Source organism: Centroberyx affinis, unplaced genomic scaffold (genome assembly GCF_046629955.1).
Source record: "Centroberyx affinis isolate AG114_WGS23_722 - 3 ecotype Tasmania unplaced genomic scaffold, CSIRO-AGI_Caff_v1 ptg004344l_1, whole genome shotgun sequence".
NCBI lineage: Eukaryota > Metazoa > Chordata > Actinopteri > Beryciformes > Berycidae > Centroberyx > Centroberyx affinis.
Window position 1 is genome coordinate 18758 of NW_027282048.1, and position 8859 is coordinate 27616.

Sequence of the window (8859 nt, forward strand, 5' to 3'; positions counted from 1 at the left end):
GTTTGTGACATTATAATACCATTGCTGTCGTTGGGGTGTGTGACATGACTCTCTGTTAGGAGAGGCAATGTGGCTGTTGCAGGAGAGTGGATGGTGGGAGGGGTGCTGGCAGCATCAGGGTGTTTTTCTGGGTGGCTGAGGGGGAGACCGGGGGGGGGGGGGGGCAACATACAGGCAGGAACATGGAATGGAGATGCCAGAGAGGACCCTTCAAATCTTCTGAAGTGAGTCAGCTGGTCTATATTTGCTGTAGTAGTTGCATCTGAGGAGCCTCTCTCTTGCCATCTTCCCATCAAGGCTCACCACAGTGAATGGCCCCAGCATGTCACTGGCCATTTTTCCTCCCTTCCGCTGCTGTTCTCTAATGTTCTTTCTGAGAACAATGTCCCCAGGTGTGAAGTTGTCATCTTCACCAGTTTCCTCCTTTTTTCGCCTTATCTTTTGCTGTGACTTTGTCACAGTTGCCTTCACCTCAGCGTAGGTTTTGTTTTGGCATTTGAGGCCCTTAAAAACCACCTCCTCCTTTGCTAAGGTCTCAACCTTTTCTGCTGAGATCTACAAGTACAAAAGTACTAATGTTAATAAAGTCAGCCAAATTACCATGACTGCCATCTGTAAACCCCAGAAACAATTAGAGCCTCTTACTGCATATTGTATTGGCACCTCAGACGGGTATCTTGCCTCCCTGCCAAACATTAAGAAGTATGGGCTGTACTTTGTAGTCAGCTGTTTCTTTGTCCGGAGACCGAACATGGTTGGGGCAAGATACTCATCCCACTTCTTGGGGTGATCCCTCGCTAGCTTGTTGAGGGACCTGAGATATTCCATACATGAACATTAATATAGGTCATTTGATGTTGCAAAATTAACTCATTAGCATTCATGATATCCATGTGGGTAGATTTAGGTGTAGATTTGAGCAAGGTTTTACTTACCTTTGGATGGTGCCATTAAGCTTTCCCACAAGACCATTTGTTTGTGGATGGTAGGGTGAACAGAAGCTCCTCTGGATGCCCAGCCGTTCACAGAGTTGATGGTTCACCTTCCATGGGGCGTGGATATGTCATACTAGGATATGATCAATGTTGTTTATTTAAAATGTACCTTATTTTTGAACTCTGTGCCCTGGTCTGTAAGCAGTCTTTGAGGTGCACCAAATTTGTATACAAAATCAAGAATGCAAGTGGTGACCTCCTCTGCTGACTTACTTTTTAGAGGGTAGGCCTCAGCCCATTTTGTGAAATAATCAACCATTATGCAAATGTACTGGTTACCACCCTCAGTTACTGTCAATTTGACCAGGTCCATCCCCACAAGCTCAAACGGTTCTGTGATCTGAAAGAGATAATTAGATGAGCATGAGGTATGACTCAATATTGAGTGTTGACAAGAACACTTAGTAAAACAAATTAACTCACCTCTATTGGGTTGTACTGACTTTTCTCCTTGAGATTTGCTCACTTGGATTGGCAATCTGGGCATTGAGCAATCTAAAAAAAAGTGCCCACAAATGTATCATCACAGGCCTTGTGCTTCCTTACACACATGATGGTGATTGAACTTCATGCAGTTAATCATAATGCCAAACACAGATTCCATTCTACTAGGTTTCATTTTGTACATGTGAAATTTTGGGGTAGATTGAATTCCCCTGTTAACTTACCCATTTGCAGATGTCAGCTTCCATACTCAGCCAGTAGTATCGGCTGATTATGGCATGGTGGGTTTTCTCAACACCACAGTGTGCCAAAACTACTGGAATGGAATTCCATAAATACTGCATCTGCCTCCTTGGTAGCTGAAACCATAGAGATATATATGTTATACTATATGAAATATCTCTATGGCTGCAATCACCTTAGCCAGGAGCTTCTTTTTATTTTGCTTCCTATGGCAAATGTAGTAAAGCTCTCCATCTGGTGAGGATGGAGCTCATGAACTGTTGAGCACAGATTGGGCTAACACTACAATTACAGGATATTGTAGGATTACCTTCATTGTGAAGTTTGTTGCTCTTCTTTTGATCACATATCTCTGCTGTTTTGAGATTCTCTGAGGGAATCTATTATGGACTGTGTAGTCCACCAATTCACTTACAATAACAGGATCCATTTTCGTTTGACAATCCAGTAACGTTACCCCTTCTTCCAACACGGTTCTGAATTCTGCTCCAATTTATATACCATAGACTTTCAGGTGATTGGATTATGACTGAGACATTTTGATGTATGAACATTGAGCAATTGTGGTGTATTTGTTATTTTCTTCACAAATTTTGAATTTATATATACTTACACCTACAAAAATGGTGTCAGCCAACTCCACTGATAGTGCACTATCTTGTTTATGTGTGCTCACATTCTTGGCCTGGGCTCCCTCATTTTCCTCCACACTAACTGAGGTCTCACATGAACTCCTCCTAGCCTGAGAACGGGTTACGACACACACTGGGAATGTTGCTGGATACTCCCTCTCCTACTGGACGACCAGACACTGAAACCTCTCCTCCACCCTCTTCTATGGCAACCGACCCTTCTGACAGGAAACCTTCAAACATCTTGGAGCTCACATCTCCTGCAATCTCTGCATCCTCCACACATACATTTTGACTTATGAGACTACATGGGACAGCACGACCACTACCCACTCTAGATGACTCCCTTCCCTGCAGCACTGGGCAACGAGACTTTATATGGCCTGGCTTACGGCAATAGTGACAGATAATCTCACCTAGGAAATGGGCTGGTTTTTGGGGCCGCCCACCTACGTGGGGTCTCGGGACGGGACGCTCTCGCCCACCGTTGTATCCACCAACACTCCTCTCACTATCCACTGTTCCTCTCTGTTGACCACCAGACCTCTCCCGCCATGAGTCTTTATGGACTAATTATCGGCCGCCTCTGCTGCTACGTTCCTCAGCTCCTGCTCATTCAGGTAGGTCTGTAAAACCTTTGGCAAGCTTTGTTTAAACTGCTCCAGCAGGATCAACTCACGCGTTTGCTGATAGTCATAAACCTCACTTGCCATCTCCTAAGCCATTTCCTGCTGCCATGCGAAATCTACATAGGTCTGACCTGGTTTTATCCTGTCTGTTCTGAACTGTAGTCTATAGGCTTCAGGCACCAACTCGTACACTCTTAGCACTGCCTTTTTCACCTCATTGTAGTCATCACTTTTGCTTAGATCCAATGACACATATGCCTCCTGAGCCTTCCCTCTGAGTGCTCCCTGTATGAGCGTTACCCACTCTCTCTCTCAGGCCATTCTCTCTGTATAGCCATCTTTTCAAACATTTTGAAGAACATTTTCATGCTCAAATTTGGGCACAAAAGGCAAACATTTATTTACATTAAACTGTGCCTGCTGCTCAAGCCTGTCGTGGTTTCCCCAGGAGACAAAATAATCTTTTCTCAAGGCAGAAGAATGGTATAATATGAAGATCTTTATTGGCAACAAAGACCTGAGTTTTTCTGCAGAAGAACTGGCTTCATGCCAGATTACAATAGCTTTTATACACTTTGATCAGTATGACACCCCTTTAAGTTAACCACTCCTTCCCATGGGGTTTTTCCATAAGATCTCTCTCTATTCAGTGTCCCTTCTGGGGGGGGGGGGGGGCGAGCATCATGTGAGGATTGTACCATATTGATGGACAGTCTCCTGACGTTCCTATCAAGGTCTCCTCGTACCCTCCCAGACGTCTAGCGGCCTTGTGGGTTATCTGGGGCCTACTCGGAGATGTTCATTCTGCTAGTATATGGCTTCTGAGATCTCCTGTTTTACAGGCCTTTGACTTGATCTTATGCGTATTAGGATATATGTTTACTATATGTATTTATAAGCTATAAGCATGATTTTCTACTACAAGCCTACGAGAGTCAATAGCCATCCTAGCCCTCTCTTGTTCCATCTTCAGTTTCTCTCATGTTGCCTCTGTGCCTCTCTCTCTTTTACCTCATACTGCCTCTGTTCGTCTCTCTCTCTTCGCTGCTCCTCCCTGTCCCTTTCCTCCTGATTACACTGAAGAAGAATATTATCCATTAACTCTGGCTTTCTGACATTTTCTGGGACCTCAAATATTCCACCAATTTCAACAATAGGGATTTGTCAAGTTTTACTAGCCGCGCACGAGTCACCTATTCTGTCAAAAATTCCTGTGGCTCAAAATCAGCTCAAAACATTTATTTACCAGGGGAAAATTCAAAGGGGGGGGGGGGGGGGTCTTTCCCCGGACAGCAAACACGGTAAACACAACCACAGTGTTATATATATGAGCTAAGAGCCAATCCAAAAACGACTTATTCAAAAGTAGCAAAACAATGAGCTAGGTGTCCCACAAAAGGCAATGCACAAAAACAGTCTGCAACAATTCTAGGCTTATCCATGGGCTTACCACAGACAGTTCAGACCACATCAATTGCCACAATTGATACAAAGTGTCCACGCAACACCTAGGGCCCAGTCTAGCGCAATGCCGGCAAACCGCCAACTTACACGACAGGTAACCAATCTACATTACTCCACCACTACACACACGCATAGTCTAGGCACACACTCGCACAACATCGACTATCCCCAAATCCACAATATGTAAAAAGATGCCAGACTACACAACTCAAAATCACCACACAAACACAACAACAAACCGCATAGTCGAGCCCGGACGAGCCCCCAACTGTTACGACCCTAAACGCTAGTCCACCAGTATAGGGAACTGAAACCCACCTATTATCGGCAACCAAGTTAGCCTAGCGTCGTAACCTGGAACCTGACCTGTGTGTTTTGACTTGGTCGTGATCCTTACTACCCTGTGTGGGAAACCTGAATTTACCTCAGAGGGAAAGGACGGAGTGTTACCGGGGCAGGGTGTCGGTCGGGCCGGGCTGGCGGTTCCTCCGGCTGGCTGCTTCACGGTCCCTGGCGGGTCATTCCACTCCGGGGACTGTATGAGCGGCCAGCTCTGGTCTTTCGTCGTTAGATTAGTTTTATTGTGGTGGTGGTTGTCCTTGTGAGAATGCGTGGCAGTCGATGATAGGAAACACAATTAGGTTCCTCTTGTGCGGGCTTCTGCTTCCACTTGTCCTTCTTTTTCCCTGCCTCCAGACATGTGCTTCTAAAGCAACAACTCTCTAGGGCAGCCCACACCCACAGGTGAAACCAACTACTGATTGGCAAACTCTGCCTCCCCTCAATCAACATCAGCCTTTCCCTGCACCAAACCCTATCACAAACCTGTCCTGCCTTTACCTTACCACCTAGAAAACATTATAAAGGTCCTATCATAACATCCCTCCCCCCTTGGGAAGGAAGAACAAATATAAAAAAGAATTTCTGCCATGACAACACCACCTTTTTTTGTTTTATATTTTTTATAACAAACATTTTTTTTAATTATATACACACTCTATACATTTATACTCAACCGTCTCAAATCATCCTTACAAGAAGGAAAAGCACAGAAACAAGTGCAAAACACGAGACAAAGAGTCAACGCCCAAACTGTGACATCAAAGTGAACACACTCCCTCAGGTGACATCATCCATGGGCATCTGGGAGTGTATCAGCCACAAGGTTCTCCTTCCCCGCCACATGATTCACAACCAAACTGTACGGCTGCAAAACCAACGACCACCTAAATACCCGCTGGTTAGCTGTCTTGAACTTGGCCAGAAAGGTTAGTGGCTGGTGGTCAGTGTACACCGCCACTTCGCCACCTGAGTGGGACACATAGACCTCAGAAGTGTTTCACAGCCAGCACAAGCGGCAACGCCTCCTTCTCAATAGTCGAACAGGCCTTCTGATGTTTGTTTAGCTTTTTTGAGAAATAGGCTACCGGTCTCTCAATTCCCACAGCATCTGTCTGTAACAGAACTGCACCCACTCCTACATCACAGGCATCCACAGCCAGCTTAAAAGGTGCACCAAAGTCTGGCGCTAGCAGCACTGGCTCCCAGGATATTATGGCCTTCACTCCATCTAAAGCCTGTTCACAAGCTTCAGACCACATGAACTTGACCCCTTTCCTCAGCAAACTAGTCAGTGGCTCTGTGACCGCAGCAAAGTTTGGTACAAACCTGCGGTAAAAACCACACATGCCCAAAACCCTCATAACCTCTCTCCGGCTCCTTGGAGCAGGAAGGTTATGGATAGCCTGGATCTTGGCACGACGTGGCATCACCGTTCCTTGCCCCACCTGATGGCCCAAATACGTGACCTGCCCCTTACCAAATTCATGCTTGGCCAAATTCACAACGAGGCCAGTCTCACAAAGTCTCTCAAACAGCTACTGCCAGACATGGTCTTGCCATGAGTCGCTATGGACAACCACATCATCAATATAGGTGACCACATCGCTCAGCCCTGCAGCGACAGTGTTCATCAGCCGCTGGAAAGTGGCCGGGGTGTTTTTCATAACAAAAGGGAGAACACTGCACACATACAGAGAATCCGGAGTGACAAAAGCTGACACCTCACGAGCCTGACTGGACAGGGGAACTTGCCAATAACCTTTTAACAAATCCAACTTGGAAACCATTTGAGCCCCGCCAATCCGGTCAATACAATCCTCCAACCTGGGGATGGGGAAAGCGTCGGCCTCGGTGACACGATTTGCCTTCCTGTGATCGACACATGGCCTGGGGGAACCATCTGGCTTTGGAACCACCACCATCGGAGAGCTCCGCTCACTCTGACCCGATCACTCCAGTCTCTAACATATAGGCCGACTCCTGCCTCAGCTTTTCCAGCTTACCCGGCGCTAGCCTATAAGGATGCTTTCTCATCTCAACCCCCCAATGTTCAAACCAAAGTTACGCCCTTGCTGTTAGCTAGCTAGCCAGCAGTCTCATTTAGCAACTTATGATAATGTTAACATGTGACTAGCCACTACTAATGCCAGCTTCTAGATGTTAGCTAGTGTGCAATCAGATGTATTAACAACAGTGATGGTTAGCAATCCATATATGGTTAGCTGACATGATCTAAAAACTAAATCAATTTTATCTAGGCATCAGAGATTAACCAGTTACCATTTTTCACTTGCTCACTAACATAATGGAAATCGAGTGCAGCAAGAAATAATGAATAAATGAAGTTAGGTAGCCTATTTATTAATTTATTGATTTCTTTTAGAAATTCTGCATTAATGTGTACTTTTCTATAAATATTCCCACATTTATTTTACCATAAATTAATTAATTAATTTATTGATTGATTTATTACTTGGTATTGCATTTATTTATTGATTCATTCACTGATTCATTTCATACATTCATTAATTTATTGCTTTATTTGTTATTGCATTTATTTATTTATTTATTTATTTATTCATTGATTCCTTAATACGATAGGCCTGGCCCTCCATAGGCTACCATCTAAAAGCATTCTGGTTGCCTTACAGTTATAACTTCAAATCCAACTTAGTCTAGGCTCTAGCCCAGGTCATCCCTTAACTCAAATTTCCTACTATAACTACAACAGAAAAGAATGGGGGATGTTTTCATTTCAACTTCAGAGCTTTGTCTGTTCAGCTGTAGACCCGCTTCAGGCCTGCTGTAGACCGATTTAAAATCCGTTTCCCCCACAAGCTAGAGCAGAAAGAAAGGACCCGCCCTTCAGCCTGTAATGTGATGCTCCACGCCGCTGCTCTGGTCGCACTGCGGAGGACGGGCCCGTCAAGCCGCGGCAATCCGACACAAAAACACACACTACGGAGAGTTCACCTTCAAAATAAAAGTACAACTTGTCACATCTGGGGAAAAAAGCTGGGATCAGAATTTCAGTGGGGAAATTGGGTCGCAAATAGTAATAAGATAAAATCAAATAGAATATAGAAGAGAATAAAGCAAACTGAGGCTATTTAAACATATGCAACTGACAGAATATGTTAAAGGATAATACCAGTGGTTTTTTGTTTTGTTTTTTTATTTTGCCATTTCTCTAGGCCAGTGGTTCTCAACGTGGGGTCCGGGGCCCACCAGGGGTCCTTGAGGGCATTCCAGGGGGTCCCCAGCAAATTGATGAATTGTTAAACTTCATTATTTTGTCATTTTAGAATGACTGTTCTGATCATAGTTTCACTGTTATCTCTCTACCTGCAGTACAGATAGTCATGGAATTCTGGACAAAATCATATCTGACAATAAAAATATTCTCAGATTTGGGTCCGAGAGACAAAATCTCATCAAATGGGGGTCCGTGGCCCTAATGTGGACTAAATTAGGGTCCTTGATATGAAAAAGGTTGAGAGCCACTGGTCTAGGCTGCCCCTCTCCTTTCCATTGTTCTTGGTGCTGCACACAGTCAGCACAGTTGGAAACATTTCCTGTGCAGGTTGATAACTTTTCCAACACAACCTGACTTAATATGCTTGTTTCCATTGCACCTCTAAACACAAGGACTCATACCAAGAAGCTGTCAAACAGGACACTGCACTACCCATGGCTTCACTATAGGCTTTTTTTGTGTTTATTTTATGTATGCACCTGTCAGTGCAAAGTGTGATAGACATTTTCCATCAAATTATAATAAGTAAAGCAGTAGTAATTAATATAATTATTTGCTCCAATCAGTCTGGGAGCAAAATAAGCAAAAGTGGTGATGTAGGCTAATGTTGGTTGGTGCAAAATTGGTAGTACATGAATAGGTCATGCATACAGAATCACAGCCATCTAGGCAGCGTATCTTTGCAAATTACAACATCTTTACAATTTAGCTTAAGGTTTATCTGAAGAACATTTGGATATACTTTTCATGAGGATACATTTTAAACCTAGCTCATATGTTGCCTAGAAACACCTTTTCTTTAAAAAAATATCCATTCATGAATGGATATTTTTGATAATATATATATAATATAT